A 12379-nucleotide genomic window follows, 5' to 3' on the forward strand; every position below is an offset into this window, starting at 1 on the left:
CATCCACTATCAGAAAGCTTGGGTTGGCTGGAGAAGTCAAACCAACCAGGATATGCCTCCAACTTGCTGATGGCTCCATTAAACACCCATCAGGCATAATAGAGGACATGATTGTCAAGGTTGGGCCATTTGCCTTTCCCACTGACTTTGTGGTGCTGGAAATGGAGGAGCACAAAAGTGCAACTCTCATTCTAGGAAGATCATTCCTAGCAACTGGACGAACTCTCATTGATGTACAAAAAGGGGAAGTAACCCTGAGAGTCAATGAGGATGAGTTCAAGTTGAATACTGTGAAAGCAATGCAGCATCCAGACACACCAGATGACTGCATGGGCGCTGACATTATTGACTCTCTGGTAGAAGAGATCAATATGACTGAAAGCCTAGAATCAGAGCTTGAGGACATCTTCAAAGATGCTCAACCTGATCAAGAAGAACTAGAGGAAGTAAAGGAATTTTCGAAAATTCCTCAGGAGGAGGATAAACCCCCCAAACCTGAACTCAAACCTCTACCACCATCTCTGAAATATGTATTTCTAGGAGAGGGTGACACTTTTCCAGTGATTATAAGCTCATCTTTAAATCCACAGGAAGAGGAAGCACTGATTCAAGTGCTAAGGACGCACAAGACAGCTCTTGGGTGGTCCATAAGTGATCTTAAGGGCATTAGCCCAGCTAGATGCATGCACAAGATCCTATTGGAGGATAATGCCAAACCAGTGGTCCAACCACAGAGGAGGCTAAATCCAGCCATGAAGGAGGTGGTGCAGAAAGAGGTCACTAAATTACTAGAGGCTGGGATTATTTATCCTATTTCTGATAGCCCCTGGGTGAGCCCTGTCCAAGTTGTCCCCAAAAAGGGAGGCATGACAGTGATTCATAATGAAAAAATGAACTGGTTCCTACAAGGACAGTCACAGGGTGGCGTATGTGTATTGACTACAGAAGGCTCAATACAGCCACCAGAAAGGATCATTTTCCTTTACCATTCATAGACCAAATGCTAGAAAGACTAGCTGGCCATGACTATTACTGCTTTTTGGATGGCTATTCAGGCTACAACCAAATTGCAGTAGATCCCCAGGACCAAGAGAAAACAGCATTTACCTGCCCTTCTGGCGTGTTTGCCTATAGGAGAATGCCTTTTGGTCTGTGCAATGCACCTGCAACCTTTCAGAGGTGCATGCTCTCTATCTTCTCAGACATGGTAGAGAAATTTCTGGAAGTCTTCATGGATGACTTTTCAGTATATGGAGACTCATTCAGCTCCTGTCTTAACCACCTATCACTTGTCCTGAAAAGATGCCAAGAGACTAACCTGGTTTTAAACTGGGAGAAATGTCACTTTATGGTGACTGAAGGAATTGTCCTTGGGCACAAAATTTCAAGCAGGGGAATAGAGGTGGATAAGGCAAAGGTAGAGGTAATTGAAAAATTACCACCACCTGCCAATGTTAAGGCAATCAGAAGCTTTCTGGGGCATGCAGGATTTTACAGAAGGTTTATAAAGGATTTTTCGAAAATTGCAAAACCTTTGAGTAACCTGCTAGCTGCTGACACACCATTTGTGTTTGACACACAGTGTCTACAGGCATTTGAGACCCTAAAAGCTAAGCTGGTCACAGCACCAGTCATCTCTGCACCAGATTGGGCATTGCCATTTGAATTAATGTGTGATGCCAGTGATCATGCCATTGGTGCATGTTGGGACAGAGGCATAACAAACTTCTGCATGTCTTTACTATGCTAGCCGTGTTCTAAATGATGCACAGAAGAATTACACAACCACAGAGAAAGAGTTACTTGCAGTGGTTTATGCCATTGACAAGTTTAGATCCTACCTAGTGGGATCAAAGGTGATTGTGTACACTGACCATGCTGCTCTTAAATACTTACTCACAAAGCAGGATTCAAAACCCAGGCTTATCAGATGGGTGTTGCTTCTGCAAGAGTTTGATATAGAAATAAGAGACAGAAAAGGGACAGAAAACCAAGTGGCTGATCATCTGTCCCGAATAGAACCAGTAGCTGGGGCGTCCCTCCCTTCTACTGAGATCTCTGAGACTTTCCCAGATGAGCAACTCTTTGCCATTCAGGAAGCTCCATGGTTTGCAGATATGGCAAACTATAAAGCTGGGAGGTTCATACCCAAGGAGTACAGCAGAGTGCAAAGAAAGAAATTAATTTCAGATGCCAAGTACTACCTCTGGGATGAACCATATCTCTTTAAGAGATGTGCTGACGGAGTGATCCGCAGATGTGTACCCAGAGAAGAAGCACAAAGGATCCTATGGCACTGCCATGGATCACATTATGGAGGACATTTTGGAAGTGAGCGAACAGCCACTAAAGTCCTCCAGTGTGGCTTCTACTGGCCTACTCTCTATAAAGATTCCCGAGAGTTTGTGCGTAACTGTGATAGTTGCCAAAGAGCTGGTAACCTGCCTCACGGATATGCTATGCCTCAACAAGGGATATTAGAGATAGAATTGTTTGATGTATGGGGAATTGACTTCATGGGCCATTCCCACCATCATACTCAAACACTTACATTCTGGTGGCAGTAGACTATGTATCTAAGTGGGTAGAAGCAATTGCTACACCCACTAATGATACCAAGACTGTGCTAAAGTTCCTCCAGAAAAACATCTTCAGCAGATTTGGTGTTCCCAGAATACTAATCAGTGATGGGGGCTCTCATTTCTGCAACAAACAGCTATACTCTGCTATGGTTAGATATGGAATCAGCCATAAAGTGGCAACTCCGTATCATCCACAGACAAATGGGCAAGCAGAAGTCTCTAACAGAGAGCTAAAAAGAATCCTAGAACGGACTGTGATGGCCCGAAGAAAGGATTGGGCAAAGAGCTTGGATGATGCTCTGTGGGCATACAGAACAGCATTCAAGACTCCTATAGGAACCTCTCCATACCAACTGGTGTATGGGAAGGCCTGTCATTTGCCTGTGGAACTGGAACATAAAGCCTATTGGGCAACCAGATTCCTAAACATGGATGCTCAGTTAGCTGGTGAGAAAAGATTGCTCCAGCTAAATGAGCTAGAGGAGTTCAGACTCAATGCCTTTGAAAATGCAAAAATTTATAAGGAAAAGGCAAAGAAGTGGCATGACAAGAAATTGTCAACCAGAGTCTTTGAGCCAGGACAAAAAGTTCTGCTCTTCAACTCCAGGCTCAAATTGTTTCCAGGAAAACTCAAATCCCGGTGGAGGGGTCCGTATGTGATTACAGGAGTGTCACCATATGGATATGTTGAGCTTCAGGATATTGATTCTGGCAAGAAGTTCATTGTTAATGGACAGAGAATCAAGCACTATCTTGAAGGAAATTTTGAGCAGGAATGCTCAAAACTGAGACTTGAGTGATTCTTAGCAGAAGTCCAGCTAAAGACAGTAAAGAAGCGCTTGCTGGGAGGCAACCCAGTAATTAGGAGGGTATATGATTAGTTCTTACAGAGGCAAATATCAAAAATGAAGGAATTCACAGAGTTACAGAAAGATTCAGCTCAAAAAGCAGAGAAAATAAGCTTACTGGCGAAAAAACGCCAGTAAGGGGCATTTTGGGCGTTAAACGCCAGAATGGGTACCATTCTGGGCGTTTAACGCCAGGAATGGTGCCATTTTAGGCGTTAAACGCCAGAATGGGCACCATTCTGGGCGTTTAACGCCAGGTGTGCAGCATCCTGGGCGTTCTGAAAAACGCCCAGTGATAAAGGATTTCTGGCGTTTAACGCCAGCCAGGGCACCTGGCTGGGCGTTAAACGCCCAAAAGGGGTGGCAAATGGGCGTTAAACGCCAGAATGTGTGCCATTCTGGGCGTTTAACGCCAGCTTGGTGGGGGGACCACAATTTTGTTTTCAATTCAATTTTTTTCAAACTTTCCTTTTCTCACCCATACTTTTCTACAAAATCACACTTCAATCATTCATCATTCACTTTCAATCTTCAAAAATCAAAACCACTCTTCAAATTTATTTCAAATCAATTACAAACATTGTTCAAAATTTCACCCTTTTCTCAATTTTCTTTCCATATCTTCTCTAATCTCCTTTCAAATTTCTCTCCTCTTTTCGAAAACTCCCCTCCCCACCTTATAAATGCACGTTTGGTTCCCTCATTCCATCACACCATTCGAATTTCCTCTTCCTCCCCCTCTCTTCTCTCTTTTCTTTTGCTTGAGGACAACCAAACCTCTAAGTTTGGTGTGCTTTTCCGTGATCACTAAGCCAAGATTCATCAAGATCATGGCTCCTAAGGGAAAACAAACCAATTTAAGAGGAAAGAAAGAGACTAATCCAAAGAATCTTTGGAATCAAGAGAAGTTCTTAACCAAAGAACATGAAGACCATTATCACAAAATAATGGGTCTGAGGTCAGTGATCCCGGAAGTAAAATTTGATCTGAAAGAAGATGAATATCCGGGGATCCAAGAGCAAATTCAAAACAGAGGTTGGGAAGTTCTAACCAATCCTGAGACAAAGGTTGGAAGGAACATGGTTCAGGAATTCTACTCAAATCTGTGGCTGACAGATAAGCAGAGAATGACTGGAACCGCTTACCATACCTATAGAACCATGGTCAGAGGGAAAGTTATATACTTCCATCTGGACAAAATAAGAGAAATCTTCAAGTTGCCTCAACTGCAAGATGATCCTGACTCCTTTAATAGGAGGATGGTGAGAGTAGATAAAGGGTTGGATCAAGTTCTAGAGGACATATGCCTTCCTGGAACTAAGTGGATAACCAATTCTAAAGGTGTCCCTAACCAACTCAAGAGGGGAGACCTCAAACCAATTGCAAGAGGTTGGCTAGACTTTATTGGGCGTTCCATATTGCCCACTAGCACCGTTCTGAGGTTACTATCAAGAGAGCAGTGATGATTCATTGCATTATGCTTGGAAAAGCAGTGGAGGTGCATCATGTGATTGCTTGTGAGATCTACACAATTGCAAATAAGAATTCCACTGAAGCCAAATTGGCCTACCCAAGCTTGATCTCCTTGCTCTGTAAAGAGGCTGGGGTAAAGATGGGAGTAGATGAGTTCATACCCATTGAACATCCAATCACCAAGAAGTCAATGGAAGGACAAGTGCAAGACAACTCCATCAAGAGGAGGGCGCATGAGTTCCTCCCTGAATTCCCTGAAATTGGCTACTGGGCCAGCCTAAAAGCATCCATTAACAAGTTGCAAGAGACTATGGAGCAACTGAAGGAAGAACAGCAGAATCAGAACTGCATGATCTGCAAATTGCTGAAGGAACAAGAGAAGCAGGGGCGTGAAATCCAAGAATTGAAACGCCAAAAGCTCTCCTCTCAAGCTGAGGGAGCATCCACTTTTCAAAATCAAGGTTGTTGAGTCCTAACTCTGTGAAAACCTCTATCATTAGGAGCCCATTTTTGCGTTTTTCTTTTGTTTTCTATTTTTATTAGTCTCATCTTATATCTATATTTGAGTCTTATTCTAATTCATAATTAATAAAATTTAAAGTTTATGCCTTAAAAGCTATGAATGTCCTATGAATCCATCACCTCTCTTAAAAGAAAAAATGCTTTAATCACAAAAGAACAAGAAGTACAGGGTTTCGAAATTTATCTCTGAAGCTAGTTGAATTAGTTTGATGTGGTGACAATACTTTTTGTCTTCTGAATGTATGCTTGAACAGTGCATATGTCTTTTGAATCTGTTGTTTTAAGAATGTTAAAAATTGTTGGCTCTTGAAAGAATGAGGAGAAAGAGAACTGTTATTGAGGATCTAAAAAATCATCAAATTGATTCTTGAAGCAAGAAAAAGCAAAAAAAAAAAATTTCGGAAAAAAAAAAGAGAAAAGAGAAAAAGAAAAAAAAAGAAATAAAGTTGTGAACCAAGGCAAAAAGAGTGTGCTTAAGAACCTTGGACACCTCTAATTGGGGACTTTAGCAAAGCTGAGTCACAATCTAAAAAGGTTCACCCAATTATGTGTCTGTGGCATGTATGTATCCGGTGGTAATACTGGAAGACAGAGTGCTTTGGGCCACAGCCAAGACTCATACACTAGCTATGTTTAAGAATCATTATACTTAACTAGGAGAATCAATAACACTATCTGAGTTCTGAGTTCTCATAGATGCCAATCATTCTGGACTTCAAAGGATAGAGTGAGATGCCAAAACTGTTCGGAGGCAAAAAGCTACTAGTCCCGCTCATCTAATTGGAACTATGTTTCTTTGATATTTTGGAGTCTATAGTATATTCTCTTCTTTTTATCCTATTTTGATTTTCAGTTGCTTGGGGACAAGCAACAATTTAAGTTTGGTGTTGTGATGAGCGGATAATTTATACGCTTTTTGGCATTGTTTTTAGTATGTTTTTAGTATCTTTTAGTTAGTTTTTATTATATTTTTATTAGTTTTTAGTTAAAATTCACTTTTCTGGACTTTACTATGAGTTTGTGTATTTTTCTGTGATTTCAGGTATTTTCTGACTGAAATTGAAGGTTCTGAGCAAAAATCTGATCCAGAGACTGAAAAGGACTGCAGATGCTGTTGGATTCTGACCTCCCTGCACTCGAAATGGATTTTCTGGAGCTACAGAAGCCCAATTGGCGCGCTCTCAACGGCATTGGAAAGTAGACATCCTGGGCTTTCCAACAATATATGATAGTCCATACTTTGCCCAAGATTTGATGGCCCAAACCGGCGTAGCAAATCAGCATCAGAAATTCCAGCGTTAAACGCCGGAACTGGCATAAAACTTGGAGTTAAACGCCCAAACTGGCATGAAAGCTGGCGTTTAACTCCAGAAAAGGTCTCTACACGAAATTACTTCATTGCTCAGCTCAAGCACACACCAAGTGGGTCCGGAAGTGGATTTTTCTGTCATTTACTCATTTTTGTAAACCTTAGGATACTAGTTTACTATTTATAGGACCTTTGGACATTGTATCCGTACCTTATGACCTCATAACACTTTTTACACGTTTCTTGTACCTTCCACGGCATGAGTCTCTAAACCCCATGGTTGGGGGTGAGGAGCTCTGCTGTGTCTTGATGGATTAATGCAATTACTACTGTTTCTTATTCAATCATGCTTGCTTCCATTCTAAGATATCACTTGTTCTTAACCCGGATGAATGTGATGATCTGTGACAATCATCATCATTCTCAACTATGAACATGTGCCTGACAACCACCTCTGTTCTACCTTAGATTAAGTAGATATCTCTTGGATTCTTTAATCGGAATCTTCGTGGTATAAGCTAGAACTGATGGCGGCATTCAAGAGAGTCCGGAAGGTCTAAACCTTGTCTGTGGTATTCTGAGTAGGACTCAATGATTGAATGACTGTGACGTGCTTCAAACTCCTGAAGGCGGGGCGTTAGTGACAGACGCAAAAGAATCACTGGATTCTATTCCGGCCTGATTGAGAACCGACAGATGGATAGCCGATGCTGTGACAGAGCATCAGGGACGTATTTCCAATGAGAGGATGGGAGGTAGCCATTGACAACGGTGAAACCCTACATACAGCTTGCCATGGAAGGAGCCTTGCGTGTTTGATGAAGATGACAGTAGGAAAGCAGAGATTCGAAAGATGGAGCATCTCCAAAGCCTCAGCCTATTCTCCATTACTGCAAAACAAGTACCTTTTTCATGTTCTTTTGCTTTTTACAATCAATCCTGATAATTTCTGATATCCTGACTAAGATTTACAAGATAACCATAGCTTGCTTCAAGCCGACAATCTCCGTGGGATCGACCCTTGCTCACGCAAGGTATTACTTGGACGACCCAGTGCACTTGCTGGTTAGTTGTGCGGGATTGCAAAAGTGTTATTGCAATTTCGTGCACCAGCCATCCGCGCGATGGCGTCGACCACGCGACCGCGTCACCCTGGATTTGGCAATACTGACGTTTTGAACAGAGAGTTGTGCGGCCGCGAGGCTGCACTCGCGCCACTAGCACAAATCGAGTCACGCGATCGCGTGCCCTACGCGTCCGCGTTGCCCAACCTTATCGCGCACCACGCGACCGCGTCACCCACGCGACCGCGTCGCCAACGTCGCACAACCTATCCAGATTAGTGCCAATTTTCTTATCTTTTCTCTTCTAATCCTAATTTCTTCCTTCTCTCTCCTTTCTCACTTTCTTTTTCTACTTCTCATTCTTTTTCACTTTCATTTTATTTTATTTAATTTATTTGCATACTTTCATTCATTGCATATTTTATTTTTCTAAAAGTTATTATTGGTGTTCAAATATTCTTATTCAACTGTTACATCTTTTCTGGTATTTTCTTGGTGCTTCATGACTTGTTTAATTCTGATTGAATAATATTATTTAAATCAATGCCAATCTTTTATACCTATATTACTTTTGCATTGACATGAATTTATATTATCTCTCCTTACCCACACTCTCTTCCCTAGTGTTGCAACTTTTTGCACTCTTGATTTGCCATGACCTTCTATTATTTTCTCACTTGCATGTTGTAGCTACCATGTAATTGAGACCCTTATTTTTTGGCATTAACCAACCCCTGTTTTATTTGTTTTCTATCTTTGCTTTGGGTTACTTTCCTTCCCTTTTTCTTTCAAGATGGCCACCAGGAAGAGACCGGAAGACGTTTACATGGGAGAGACAAACAAGTTCCTACGCACATTCCTTGATGAGAAAAGCATCAGTTGGAGCAACCCGTCCACCTGCACATCTCAGCATGCACCGAGGACGGTGCAATCTTTAAGTGTGGGGAGGTCGATACCGATCTCCATGGGTTAGTACTTTCCTGTCTCAAACACTAATATTTTATTTTCTTTGTTCATTGTTGCATTTGCATATTTAATTTCATGTTTATTTGATTTTTGCATTTAGCTACTGCTTGGTTAAAATAATAAGTTTCTTCTTAAGATCCTATTTTTTGAAAAATTTTACTAATTTAAATTGAAAATTTTTTTGTTAAATTTGTTTGAAGTTGTATTTTTGAACATGGTTTTTGAGCTAAAGAATACACAACCTGTGAGACTTTGAGCTTATTTACATGGTTATATTATTTAACCATAAATATTTTATTCCTGCGTGTTTCCTTCTCCATGATTGTAATCTGTATTTTGTTCCAGTCTATATGTCCTTTGTTTAGTATATTTACATGCTTGCGTATGATTGAGGCTATATTTGATTATCAACTCACTTACCCCAAATAAGCCTACCTTTTACATCACCTTTGTTAGCCCCTTGAGCTTTTAATCCCCTTCTATTCTATAACCACATCACTAGCCTTAAGCGGAAAACAAATTAATTATCCCAATTGAATCTTTGGTTAGCTTAAGATAGAGATTGTGTAGCAAATAAGTGTGGGAAATTTTTGGGAACATGGGTTGATAAGGGAATGTAACATGTTTCTAATTTATTTAAATATTAGGAATTTGGGAACCTACTCATGAAAAACCAAAATAGAAAAATAATAGAAAATCCATGTGCATTGATAAGTTATGTTTATTTCTCTACAAAAAATATATATATATATAATATAAAGGGGACAAAATTACCCCAATGTTAAGTTAATGAAAAAATCAATGCACATGTAATAAATTAAAAAGAAAAAGTTGATACATGAGTATGGGAATTATACAAAAGTGGGAATTATGGGTAGCTAGGCATGAATTTAAAAGTATATAGAGTATATGTATATTAGGTGAGAGTTTAGGTTAATTAAAGATTCAATTTATAAAGCTCACTTAGCCATATACATACCTTTACCCTTACCTTAGCCCCATTACAACCTTGAAAAAGACCTCATGACGTTTGCATTGCTATATTAAATATTGTTGATTGGTTAGATGAAGAACAAGGTTTAGAAAGCATGACTAGAGAAGAGTAGAGTGAATAACCCTATACACTTGAGAGATTAGAGTGATACACACTACCAGTGAGGGTTCAATGCTTGATTCTATGTTCCCTGCTTTCATGAGCTGTCTTCTTACAAGTTTACTTGCTTTTTATTGTATGATTTGAATTAGTGAAATCTGGTTTATGTTTGTCTTGAAGAGCTTATTTACTTTTAACCAAGTAGGTAGAAACATTTTTTTGCATGTAGTTGCATTCATATAGATAGGTTGCATTTCATACATTCTACCATTCCTCTTCATCTTTATAGTTTCTCTTGAGCTTAGCATGAGGACATGCTTTTGTTTAAGTGTGGGAAGGTTGATAAACCACTATTTTATGGTTTATCTTATGCTCAATTGAGTGGATTTTATCAACTCTTTACCCACTTATTCATACTATTTGCATGTTTTACATTTGCCTTCCTAATTATGTGCTTTGATTGAAAACATGTTTCTTTGGACTTATATTTGCTTATTATTAATCCTCTCTTATTTCCATTCGATGCCGTGATTAGTGTGTTGAGTAGTTTCAGATTTTCTAAGGCAGAATGACTTAAAGGATGAAAAAGGAAACATACTAAAAGGAAAGGAGAAAGCAAAACGGAGCTTTAAGGAAACTGGTATCCACGCGATCGCATGGACGACGTGATCGCGTGCCAAGCACGAATCAGCAGCAACGCGGCCGCATGACTGACGCAACCGCGTGGCAAGGAAAAGCTCCGAATGACGCGACCGCGTGACCCACGCGGACGCGTGACAGAGGCCACGCACCAGAAATTGCAGAAAACGCTCATAACGAGTTCTGAGGCCCTTTTTGGCCCAAATCCAAGTCCAGAAGGCACATATTAGAGGCTATAAAGTGGAGGAATGCATCCATTCATAGGAATGCCTACTCATAATTCACTTTTCATGTTTTAGATGTAGTTTTTAGAGAGAGAGGTTCTCTCCTCTCTCTTAGGATTATGATTTAGGACTTCTCTTAGTTTTTAAGAGTCACTCTCGATCCAGGTTCAATGTTCCTATTTATGTTTCTCTTTTATTTTTATTTACTCTAATACTTTTATTTGTATTTGATTTATGTTGCCCAATTGGCTTATGAACTTTTCATGTTAAGATTTGAATGTTCTATTTATTATAATTTGAGGTATTTCAGTTTAATATTACTTTCTTTTATTTACATAATTATTGCTTCCCATCTGAAGGCATTTTTATTCCAGCAGTTTCAATTTTCTTTCCTTTTGGCTTTGGTTAAATAATTGGTGACTCTAGAGTTATCAAACTCATTGTTGATTGAAAATTGGAATTCATCCACTTAACTTACCTTCATAGTTAGAGGTTAACAAAGTGGGAGAAAAATCTAATTCTCATTACAATTGATAAGGATAACTAGGAAAGGACCTCCAGTTCTTATACCTTGCCAAAGGTTTATTTTACAGCTATTATTATTTTATTTTACTTGTCATATAATATATTCCCACCTTACTTCCAAAACCCCAATTTTACCTTTTTCATAACCAATAATAAGAACATACCTCCCTGCAATTCCTTGAGAAGATGACCCGAGGTTTAAATACTCGGTTAACAATTTATTTAGGGGTTTGTTACTTGTGACAACCAAAACGTTTGTACGAAGGGATTTCTGTCGGTTTAGAGACTATATCTACAACGCGACTATTTTTATGAAATTCTTTACTGGCAAAAATCCTGACGTCATTGTCTCCCTATCTAAGGTTGGGGTGGTTTTTCCAGGAAGGATTGTAGGTATCACCATAAACTTCATTCTGTCCAGAGTTTTGGTTATGCATGTATTACACTTGCTCCTGTTGTTGTTCTTCTTGATTTTCTTCATTTTGGACCCATATAGTTGATGGTTGGCTTGTGTTCACAGCTGCCACTTGAAGGCTGTCAATTCTCTTGGCCATCTGCTCAAACTGTTGTTGAATTTGTTGTTGCATCATCTTGTTTTGAGCCAAAATGGAGTCCACTCCTTCAAATTCCAGTACCCCCTTTCTCTGTGATGGTTGACGGGTTCTTTAACGAGCAAAGAAGTATTGGTTGTTAGCCACCATGTCCACAAGATTCTGGGCTTCTTCAGCGATTTTCATTAGTTGCAATGAACCTCCAGCAGAGTGATCTAATGCCTCTTGAGATTTCAGTGTTAAGCCTTCATAGAAATTCTGTAACACGTCCCATTCATTGAACATTTCTGGGGGACACTTTCTGATTAGAGCTTTGTACCTCTCCCATGCTTCATACAAGGATTCAGCATCTAATTGAGTGAATGTCTGCACTTCAGTTTTTAGCCTGATGATCCTTTGGGGTGGATAGAATTTGGCTAGAAATTTAGCCACCAAATCATCCCAACTAGTAATACTTCCTTGGGGGAAAGTCTCAAGCCATTGTGCAGCCTTGTCCCGTAGTGAGAATGGGAACAGCAGAAGTTTGTAAGTTTCAGGATTCACACCATTGGATGTAACAGTGTCGCAAATCCTCAAAAAGGTA

The sequence above is a fragment of the Arachis stenosperma genome, chromosome 10 (genome assembly GCF_014773155.1).
Source record: "Arachis stenosperma cultivar V10309 chromosome 10, arast.V10309.gnm1.PFL2, whole genome shotgun sequence".
NCBI lineage: Eukaryota > Viridiplantae > Streptophyta > Magnoliopsida > Fabales > Fabaceae > Arachis > Arachis stenosperma.